Genomic DNA, 12,386 nt, shown 5'->3' on the forward strand with positions numbered 1-12,386 from the left:
GGAGGACCTTGAGTGGATGGTGCAGGCCTATCTGGATGATCCAACAGAGGTCTTCTTTGATCAGAACCCATTGGTGTATTGGTATGGGAAAAGGCCTCAATGGCCACTGATCACCAAGCTGGCAATACATTATTTGGCTTGCCCACTCGCAAACGTGTCTTCTGAACATGTTTTCAGTGCTGCTAGTGCCATTGTAACTTCAAAAAGGACCCGCATCTCACCCAAAAATGTGAATAGGTTAACACTGATCAAGATGAATCAGCACTTCATACCACCAGATTACAAAATACGTGAATCCACGCAGGAAGAAGAGGACACCGACTTAGGTGACTGAAGTTCTTCTCTGTTAGCTGACTTACTCCAGGTTCAATCCACAGAGTTTGAGGACGAGCTCTACTTCCCTGACACCTAGGCATGAAATACTTACTTTTTTTTTCATCCTTATTCACTTTTATTTCTGTGTGTCTTTCTTTGTTTTGCAACTTTTAGCACAAAAATACACTAATCACAACAAAATCATCAGCAGCACTGTCTCGTCTTATTTCCATATTGAAGGTGACGTTGTCTGCATTCCTGAAGTTCACAAGTACACAACTCAGTCATGGTCCTTTAGCCTCCTCCTCCAGACTCCCCCTATCCATTTGTTTCCCTCACGGCAGATGGTCGGATTACGCAGAATCAAGAAACTATCGCTATGCTGACTGTTACTTCTGACATTGACTCAAGAGGCTGCCCTGTGGCCCTTCACTTAAGAATAAGATTCTGACAAAAAGTGGAACAGGTAATGAATGATGAGATGGCATGCAGTGGACAACACTGGCTGTCTGGCAATGATGAAAGCAATTGCTGTTTGTTTGTTGTGCATGAAATGAATCCTATGTGTTCTATTATTATTTAATCTTTTACACACTAAATGTAACTCAAGTCTACTCTGTTTTTACCTTGTTTAATGCAAATTGTACTTCTACTGCAGGGGCCACTACGTTGCATTTTTTAATATGGAAAATGTCCTTGGACTCACTGTGTGTAGACTGTGACTGCATTAACAACATTGAGTTTGCCAATACCATGATGTTGATGATGAGTCTTGATGATCAAAGTTACATAATATCTTTACAGTCACTCACTGGGATGGATGGACCATCATTGTCGGTTTACAGAAGAACTATGGCCATTTCGTGAGTGGCAAACAGGTAAACAAGTGAACAACAACCACAGCAGAACTTCATGTCTGTCTAGTCATGGTATGGAGTGGTCGAGCCAGTGTAGTGTTGTTATGGCAGAGTCCAGACAGCAGTTCATGTAATTGTGGCTATGTGGCTTGCTGTATAAAATTAGATCTGCTTTGTCTGTCCTTGTCAAAGAAGTATGCTACATGGAGGTTGGTTCACTTAGTGGTGCCTGCCTTGACCGTCTGCATGGCCCTGGCCTGCTGTGTGCTAATTATTCAACTTGAAAGGGAGACTCAGAGTACGCACTTTAGAAATGATGCTTGTATGTAATACTTTCGCCTCAGAAAGTGAAAGTGTTATTTTTGCACTACACACTCCGGGGTGTTTTAATATCCCTTCCTGTTTTTCCATCGACAATTACAGGCCGGCTTCTACCCTGTGCGATGGGAAAAACATTAACTCAGGCTTACCATAGCAATCCGCAAGTCCGCATCCGCCAGGCAGGCAGCGGACAGTGTGGTCACCAAGATTGATCGACGGAGCATCAGTTGGAATGGAGGAGTACCGCGAATAAGAGGAATGACTGGATGCATGCAACTTCCCAAATTGAACAGGACAACTACAACATACAGTTACAGTATCCTCTTCACTTCTCCTTATCTTTTAAATAATGTTATTGTTGTGAACTTCTATGAGTGCATTTGCTCTCAGCTTCAAATTCATCCCTACAGCTATTTGATAAGTTTCTTTGCTATTTGTAAAACTAATTTAATGTACTAATAAGTGCTTATTCTCTCTGAGGGAAGATAGGCAAGTGAAATTGCGTAATTGCTGCAGCACTGTACTGTCAAATTTGTATTCATAGTTAGTAAGTTGTAGTAAGTACTACTTTTCAGTAACCTAACCATCCATTTAGCAAACAACTTCATGCATGCACTTCCTTTATGTCCTTTAAAAGATTTATGGATATCTTCGTATCCAAAGATTTGTTTTTCTTCATTTGTTGTTTGTCCGTGCTGTTTTTTTTTCTCTCTCCACAAAACGTTCCCAAAAAACCCCATTTCCATTCAATTTCCAAACCCTAACCCTCTTCCCCCGGGCTGTGTGATTTTCATTGAGGTGTGAGTAAATTACAACAATAATTCCACACACTTGCTGGGGAGGATAAGGTCAATTGCAACAGAAAATCAATTTCAAGGCAGGTCAAGGAATCCGAGGATATATTCTTATTCTGCTTGACACTCACCCATGAGTATTTGCAAATCAAATCAGAATTTCATGTGCGCCATCGAGTGGATTCATCATCAACAACATCCTCCTCCTACACGTGACGAATGCTTACGCTGCTGTGTCTTTCAGTACTATTTCTTGTAGTAGCCATACTCCACGCAACTAGTAGTTAACTTTTGATGGAATACTTTAGCATTGCTTATGCTACAATTTATGGCACTGTTCCTGTGTACTGTACTATCTATCGTACTGTTCTAATGCTCCTCTCAGGCCACTCAATGTTTCATTTCCTTTTTTTTCATATGCTGCTACTGCCAGTGTGTACCACTACTACCACCACAACGATAACATTTCATCCGTCCAGGATTCCATAGCCAACCTTAATCGCCATTTGCCATGCAGCCAGCCCTGTGCCTAGCCCTATTCTCGAACACGAATCACAGGTAAGATAAGCATTTTGGGGGAGGAAGAATAATGGAGTAGGAGGAGAGGAGAGACTGACGGTAGTACTAGTAAAGTAGTAGGACAATTGAATTCTCTAACTCTGTCAGTGGCACTTTTGTACAAATTTGGGTGATTAGACAATCTAAATCAACCAGCCAGTTAAGTTTCAGGAAAACAAACGTGCAGTTAACCCCCCCTGCCACCCCCACAAAACAGTAACAACGCGTATGCTATGTTTAAGTGGAAAATAAATAGTTATTTATACCCTAACAAAAATAAACTATCCCACAAGACCCGACTCACCCCCCTCCCTAACCCCAACCAATGTCCATGAAATGTCCTGAAGAAAAGTTCCAAAACCCCTTCGCCCAATTCCTCCCCCCAAAAGTCTTTAAAAAAGGGGCAAGGGACAGTCTCTCTCTCTCTACTTTCGCCGGCGGTGTCCTGTGGCCAGGTGGTCAAGGACCTCTCTCCAAAGGTCCTTGAGCAGGGCTTTCTGCCTCGCAACCTCCTGCTCAACGTAGGCTACTCACAGGGTCAATCGGTGCATATGAGCCTTGCAGGTACTGTGGGGGGCAGCTGTTGTTTTTGCTGCTCGGCGGCGGCGGGTGGCTGCCGGACCACGGCATCGTACCGGTAGAGTATTGCGCTGGGGCAGCGGAGAATGGTGCAGCTGTTGTGGATGTTGACTGCGAGTCATCCTCCTCCTCTTGAGCCACCAGCCGCCGATATTCAGCGACAATTGCCTCCAGCTTCCGTTGCCGGGTCCGGATAGCCAACTCCTTCCTTTTTAGTTTAGAAGGAGTATCTATATGAAGAAAGAAAAACATACTGTAACCAATACTCTTTAAGATTAACACAAAATAATTCAACAGAAAGTTGTGTCACAGTAGCACTAGCAACTTGCAAGCACAGTACATAACATTTATGTCATGTATCTATCTAACCTCCCACTTCGTCGGCTTCTGCTCTAACATTAGTGGGAGTTTCAGGAATTCTACTAGCACTATATGGACTCACTACATTAGACTCAGACAGTACACCAGTCTTCTTCTTCTCTCTTATTTAGCGTAATTAGTACGTAAACTTGTGGAAGCCAGCATAATGCCAGCGCAGTCAGCTTGCACCCGAAAAAAACAGACGCAAGCCATGATGACGCAGACTTACGTTACTGTTATCAGTCCAGTACATGCAGGTGGTGAAGCTCTTACTTTTCTACTACGGGTGGCACTGGCCATACTGTGTTACAAGGTCTACTGCCTAATTAATTTAACTCTCACCCTGCCCTGCCCCTGACTACTACAAACCGAAAATGAAGAAGATAAATAATATGATCATCTATCCCTTCACAGGATATTTGCTTACATATGGATGACATTTAGGTGCTTTGTTTTTGATTTAATGAACACCAATAAGCCACACATGAATGACAGAGTTGTAAAAAAATTATTAACAGAGGTAGTGAGTGAGTGGTCATCGTAATCGCTGGATATATACTGTGCTTGCAAACTACTGTTACTAGTCATGGTAGTATTCTGAAAAAGTACAACTTCTACTTTCCTCGCCTTTGCTACTCTGGCACCGACGTGCGGTGTTACATGCTCTTCAAAGTAACACTCTTCATCCAGCGACCGTCTACTCTGTCTACATACACCTATGCGTACTATGCGGAAGATACAATCCAGGCATTCATCCATTGAAAGTAAATGTCAATCCTTCTTCTTAATGTCTGACTCTCAACTGGAGAAACCTTACTTTTTCTCACCGAAAAACAACCTTTTTATTTTATTTTGTAAACCGCCAGCAATGCATCTGTGCTTGACTTGCATTTGAATTTGAACCAAAGGATATATTGCGCACACATACAGTATCTGTTTCAGCCACCCAGGCAGTCCTCTTTTCTTTCCCTTCCACCCATCCTTGCTTCAGCCTTCAACCGGCCATGCATCAGATTCCCAGCCACCTCGGGCAGCATTAAAAAACAAGTATCATTCTTTGCCAGCCATTAATTTTCACTCGCTTCCTTACACCCTTCTTTCCCTTTTCGTTCATCCCATCCATCAAGTTCATCTCTGATCTGACTTGGCTTCGCGATAAAACTCACAGATGAGTTGAAGTCAAATTTAGAGGAGGCCATTGGTTATTCGTCAACTCCCGCCTCTAATGCTATTGCTAATGAGAAGTAAATGGTGACTATCTTCTACCTGGTTGACAAAAACTTAGTTCTAAATTTGTAAGTCTTCTTAACAGTGAAGTGTATTTGTACTGTACAACATATACACCCCTGCAGAGAGCCCAATCTGCAATCTCAATAAGTAAGGAATATAATAGCTTACCACTGCCCGCCACTACCGTGGCATCCCCCACAGCAGTTCTTGCTGGCTGTGGCACCGCATCCACCCCTGGAGTGACCACCTCCGAGCTCGGCCCCGGCACTGGTGGTTGGCTGTGCCAATGGTGTTACGCCTAGAAAATACATTTAATATTTTTAGATGCCATATACACCACTCCCTATTTTGTGTAGGAATGAAAAGAAGTTACTAGTACTACATAAACAAATTTAATAATTTGTGACTCTCTAGTCTAAACTAAAAATGTCCCTTTGTTCAGGGAAGGGTGTTTTTTATTTATGCTTAGCCATAACATCTGATGCTACACTTTTTGACACAACTGATGAATGCTTGCTTTTTAACACGCACAATGTTTCTCATAACAGACAGAAGCTTCCCTTCTACGAACAAGAGCAAGATCATCATCACATCAGTCAGAGTCGTCAACGATTCATCCGCACCAAGACTTTAAGTTCCAACCAGGTGAGGGTTCTCCCACAATTAATGTGTGAAATCAGTCACTTTTCAGTTGTTCATCATTTGTTATATGACATTGATTTTCAAAAATGTTTTTATATAATGCACAATTTAAATTTTTATAGAGTACACACAGAGCTAGTTGTTTTATTTTTAATAAAGCTTTAAAACGTACATAGACTCTGTGTTTTTTGATCATGAGTGAGTGAGCGAAAGGGTTTGCAATTTTCAAGCATGAGTCTGTGACTCTGAGAGGTCGGGACTCTGACTCCATAGTCTTATGTTTTGGGTTGTTTAATCATTGGGGATCATCGCTGCATTCGGTAGTTAAATAATGACTCTGACACACTAGGTAGTCAGTAAGGAGATTGGGGGTTCAACTTCTGTTTAACTGAGGTATGTGGAAAGTCTTACTGCGCCTCTTATCACCGATGCTCTATTTTTTGTCCATAATTCTGTATATGCAGAATAGTCCCTGCAACAGTAGTAGTATGTCCTCCTATCCAATCAAAAAGGAAACTAGTATCTTATTCTTGGTGGCCATTGACATTTTATTGTTGGGAATTGTCTAAGCGTAAACATTTAGAAGACTTCAATAGACATTATGGACAACCCAGGGGACTGCACTCAGTGGCTAGAGCTATTGCTGAACAGGAGTTTTGTTTAACACCTTTTGCCAACTGTGCAAGCTAAGCTAGATACACAGAGAGACTAATAAAAATCTAGTAGTAGCACAGAGAGTCATAGTAGAGGCAGGATAAGAATTTAGAAACAGTCTACAAGAAGATCAAAGACGATTTAGGAAAAAATAGAATCATGAGGAACATTTGGAATAAATAGGTGCTGTAAAAGATAGGGAAGTATAATTAATAATATTAACAGGAAAACTTACTGGGGCCAGCAGAGGAGCCCTCGGCAGACCTATCCTGGCCTTCCTGTTGTTCCTGCTCCGCTGTCACCGCTACCTCCTCCTCTGTCCTCTTGCCCTGGTGGAAGCTGATGTACAACATGAAAGAAAGACACAAACATGGATGATTGTTGTCAACCAAATCAAACATTTAAAAAAACAATAACAAATTATTTTGGAGAAATAGACAACAATTGCACTAAATTTATTGACCTATTTGATGTGGTCTACTAGGATATTAGTATTGCTGGATTCGCGGACTGTCTACTTGGAAAGTTATGTAACACACTAAACCAAGTCAGCATAGTAGCACCGCCAGTGAGCAGGCGAGCACCTGTAATCACAGAAGCTTTTGAAACATAATTTACCTGCAATGTAATCTGCAGCATTCTTGCTCTTCGGAAAAAACAAATATTTGCAATATCATAACACAGAGCAGGAGAAAACAAAGTAGTGATTAAATAGCTACTACTACTCACCAAGCCCAGGGATCTCGACGCCAAGCAGGTCCAGTAGGTCTTGTTTCCGGTCGAGGATGTCGTACCACCGGTGCGTCACCTGGTTGTAGGTGCACCGGACCCCAGACTCACAATACATGGCCCGGCACACCTTCCCCCATAGCTGGCGTTGCTCCCGGAGCCCGTACCCAGTACTGGGCCTGCCGCGACAGTCTTGGGGACAAAGAAAACCAGTGCGGCCACCTCCACCGCGCTAAAGATCTCCCGGGCATTTACTGCCTCCCCCCTTAAGTGCCCGCAAGGGAGCCGGGTACGGGGTGCGGGACCCATCCCCTTCAGGTTCTTTCCGGTTCCCTTTGCCATGGTCCTGTACAGGAAAGGAAAATAAAATAGGGAAGAATAGGGAAAAAGTAAATAAAAGGTAAGAATTAGAAAAGTAGTTTTAAAGTAACCAAAATTAGAAAAAAACACAAAATATAGATGTAGAAAAATAAAGAGATAGATGAGTATAAAAATGTTTTTAAAAAGTTCAAAGAAACAAAGGATTGCAAAGATTAAGGGAGAATTGAAAAAGCATTCCCAGAACCATAGCAATGAATGAAAAACAAGATGGCCGCGCCCATTGCGACTGCGTGGGTTAGTTTGCGCGATATTTCCCCCGCGAGAACGCAAAAAAGGACGCAAACATGCAATTGCGGCCCGCACGTAGGAAAATGCACAACGCGAGCATGCAACTGGCGTCTGGAAACGGAAATACGCAACGCGAACACTGAAAACAAGATGGCCACGCCCATGTACGACCGCATGGGTAACTTCGCGGTCGCCGCGCTGATAAAAAACGCCGCGAACATGCAAAGCGCCCCGCAAACATGCAAAAATAAAAAAACACAAATTTGCGGATTTTGGGGACCGCAAATTCGCTTTCGCACGAATTCGCGTACCGCAAATTCACAAATTTCACCCATACTTATTCACGAATCACCCCAAAACTTTCAGGGAAGGAGTGGAGCGCCCCACCTTCTTTGAGAATTTCGAGAAGATTCATCAACCGGCGCCAAAGTTATACCAAATAGAATGTTGCGGATTTCCTATGGAAACTAGGTCCTAACTATAACTACCTACTGGCGACCGCCAGTTGGTAATATATATATATATATCAAAGCTGCAAGGTTCCCCCTGCTGGACACGCACCCAGACATCCATTGCAGCAACCTTCATGATGTAAAAGCCGGATTGGCGTGCGGATCCAGTTTACAGCATGCCTGCCGATTCACGCCGGACGCGTTTCGTGCTCATTGCACTCTTCAGCGGAGCGACAGTCACTTTGGCATAGAGGCCACACCTCCCACTTAAAAACATGAGCCCTCCAATTGGCGACTCAAATGAGTCTGCGTTGGTTTGTCGGTCTTGTGGTGTGTGCTTCAGTTATGTGCCGCTGTCTGCGATGTTTCAAGCCCACCAATGGGCCTCCACTCGCACATCCGGCTTGTCAATCCTCCATGGATGCCTCCACATTGAGACGCCGTGATTCGGAGCTCCGTGGCCCCAAATTTCCGGGTGGTGCATCTCCTGAAGCTGGGAGGCCGTGTATAAATCAGAGCTCCAAGGTTCCCACCTGTTGGAGACGCACTCTGACATCCACTGCAGCAACCTTCATGAGGTAAAAGCCGGATTGGCGGGTGAATCCAGTTTACAGCATGCCTGTCGATTCACATCGGATGCGTTTCGTGCTCATTGCACTCTTCAGCGGTGCGACAGTCAATTTGGCATAGAGTCCACACCTCCCACTTAAAAATATGAGCCCTCCAATGGGTGACTCGAATGAGTCCGTGTTGGTTTGTGGGTCTTTGTGGTGTGTGCTTCAGTTATGTGCCGCTGTCTGAGATATTTCAAGCCCACCAATGGTCCTCCACACGCACATCCGGCTGTTCAATCCCTCCATAGATGCCTCCACAATGAGACTGCGTGATTCGGAGCTCCGTGGCCCCAAATTTTCGGGGGGTGCATCTCCTGCGGCTAGGAGGACGTGTATAAATCAACGCTCCAAGGTTCCCACCTGTTGGAGATGCACTCTGACATCCACTGCAGCAACCTTCATGAGGTAAAAGCCGGATTGGCGGGCGGATCCACTTTACAGCCTGCCTGTCAATTCACGCCGGACGCGTTTCGTGCTCATTGCACTCTTCAGCGGCGCGACAGTCAATTTGGCATAGAGGCCACACCTCCCACTTAAAAATATGAGCCCTCCAATGGGCGACTCGAATGAGTCTGTGTTGGTTTGTGGGTCTTGTGGTGTGTGCTTCAGTTATGTGCCGCTGTCTGAGATGTTTCAAGCCCACCGATGGGCCTCCACTCGCACATCCGGATTGTTAATCCTCCATGGATGCCTCCACATTGAGACTCCGTGATTCGGAGCTCTGTGGCCCCAAATTTGCGGGTGGTGCATATCCCGCGGCTGGGAGGCCTCGTATAAATCAAAGCTCCAAGGTTCCCACCTGTTGGAGACGTTTTCATGTAGGCCTCAGATGCTTCCTTTTCCTCACTCGAAAAGCAGAATCTATGTAAGTAGTCATTTTAGACCCTGTGAGAACTTTCCATGAAGTTTCTTTCTTATGCTCACAAACCAAAAGACTCTCATTTGATTCAGCAACATTTTTGACAGAAATGTATCAATAGAATTGCAAACATAGAGAGAGCGTCTAGGAAAGGACAGTCAATGAACAAAGTGAAATTTCTTACTTCAGAGAAAATGATAAAATTATAAGGTTATTGAATTTGACAATTTTGATTCCAGATTTATTAGTGAGGTGTTGATCACACCATTAGTTGCCCATTGTGGACTACCTATGGAAACCATATGATATGATGGAAAGGATACTTTGTGGGTGTAAACTGAGATTTTTTAGAAATATAATTTCCCCCTTGGAGGAGGAGTCAGTGCTGGTTGTCATTTTCAATGTTTCCTTCCTGGCATGCTGTCGTACTGAACTTTGAATTCCCCTTTCTATGCCAAACCCATTTGAACTGAAATTTCCACACTGACTCAAACCTGTATTTTGCCGGTTGGTAAAGTGTGCAGCTATAACTCTTCGGCTGAAGAATGTATGGACTTTTTCATGTGACTCATTGCGCTTCATCTCTTCATATTTGGTTTGTATAACCTAAATGCTGAAACTTGACTTTCCCAATGTCCTCTCTCTTCTTTTCCTAGGTTATTGGCAAATGTTCATCTTATTGAATCTGTATGACATTGTGTGACTAATTGTAGTTTCTCGTAAATTTGATTATAAATGTGAATTATGTTCCTGACCATTCAAATTGAGGCTTAGATTAATGGTTTACATGAGCAAATATTATATGTAAGTCATTTTTGGGGTGAACGTTTTTCATAAGTCTTATCATTTGTAAGATCTAAAAGAATTGTTATATACTGTTAGCATGAATTTGTCATTTTCATATTCCAGGTCCTCATAAGGATTTGCCTCACATTCTATAGATATTCAAGTCCCTGTTAGCTCACATAAAAGATCAATTGGAGGACCAATGGCAGATTAGTGATATGTTATGGACCCAGAGAGAACATAGATTAAAAGAGAAAATTGACATATGATGTGAGTATAAGAGGACATTTTGTCCAGATTACGCTGCATTAATGGGTGTTCGGTGCGAAAGGAGCAATTATATTACTGCAGCACATTGCGCCACCGGAGCGTAAAAAAAGTGACACTCCAGTGGGGCAAAAGGTTGGCAAGGGGCCTCGTAAATGAGGCCCACAATGCTTTGAACTTTTGTGGAACGTATACCAATTCTAACTTGTTATGAATGCTTCTAGCTGGCATTTTAATATTCTGTTATTTATATAGACAAATCAAATATTTCCTTAGGAAATAAATAAGCACCACATTCTTGCAATTATCTTGTTATCTTTTTCAAGTTTACAGTACACAACTACATTCTGAGTCTGTTTTGGCTTTTGGATGAAACTCTGTAACACTTTGCAATGTCCTGAGCAAAGTTTTCAGTAGTAATTTCTGTATCTTGTTCCTGTAGACCTTCCGCTAAAAACTCTTCATTTTTCCTAAACTCTTTTTCAGATCCAAAGAACCAAAACTAAATATCTTCACAAACCATATGAACGTCTGCTAATGTCTTATACAAGAAATATTTATTCATTGTTCCTAAACATAAAGCAGAACTTTTTAGATAGTAAAGTCTTCTAACCAAAGTTCGTATTTTGGAGTGGTGAACACCTAACATCCTGAAATGATAAAACGTGCTTCTACAACTTTCCTTGAAAGATATTCCAGAGACTGTCCATGTAAATTACAATATTTCCTACCTTTACATGGATCTAATCTTTTTCAAACTTCTGCTTGGAAAGTCACGTATGAGATTCATAATAAATCGATTGTTTCCTGACAAATACTACAAATAATACTTCCACTCCATTTGTATACTGAAGCCTGTCTACTCCTTCCTTTCACTTGATCAGCTATCACTTCCTCTACATTCTTTACAACATTTTTTTACAACAGGAGTACAATTATTTACTGCATAACAATGACCACTTCAAAATCAGAATCAAAACAAGCTTTATTCAAAATCAGAATCAAAACAAGCTCTATTCGACTTTATACAAGTAAAATCACAAAAGCAGACACAACAAATACAAAACAGTTCATCTAATAAAAATGACTTGATTATGAACATACAACACCGGCAAACAAAAGAAGTCACAGTTAAAACAATATTTTACAAGACCTGAACACAGATCAGGTAGCAAACTGGACACTATGTACTATTGACGTTACTGCTCTTTTTACTTCAATACCTCAAAAGGATGATATAGAAGCCATGGAGTGGGCTTTACTCGAACATGAAACACCTAGAGCTGAAAAAGTTCTGTTACTGGAACTTCTACAATTCTCATTAATGCACAGCTATTTTGAATGGAACGACACATTCTATGTCCAGAACAATGGAACATCTATGGGATTTGCAGGCACGCCTTCGTACACCAATATTTTCATGGTTAAGCTAGAAACTGATCATATTCTCAAAAACATAGCATGAACTAAACACTTGGTATTATTCAAGCGATACATAGATGACATCCTAGTCATCGTGAAAGGTGATATCAATACACTTGAAGATAATATCCGAGAACTAAACAACATTCATGATCAAGTCAAATTCACCCATCAGATTGAAAAAAACAACATAGCCTTTCTAGATGTATTAATTCAGATAGAGGATGGGAAGATCAGAACGAGTGTACACACAAAAAAGACTGACAGAAACAACAGCTTACACTTTCGAAGTTTTCATCAAAACTCTCTAAAGCACCATCTACCTTACTCTCAGTTCA

The sequence above is a fragment of the Lissotriton helveticus genome, chromosome 4_1 (assembly GCF_964261635.1).
Source record: "Lissotriton helveticus chromosome 4_1, aLisHel1.1, whole genome shotgun sequence".
Lineage (NCBI taxonomy): Eukaryota > Metazoa > Chordata > Amphibia > Caudata > Salamandridae > Lissotriton > Lissotriton helveticus.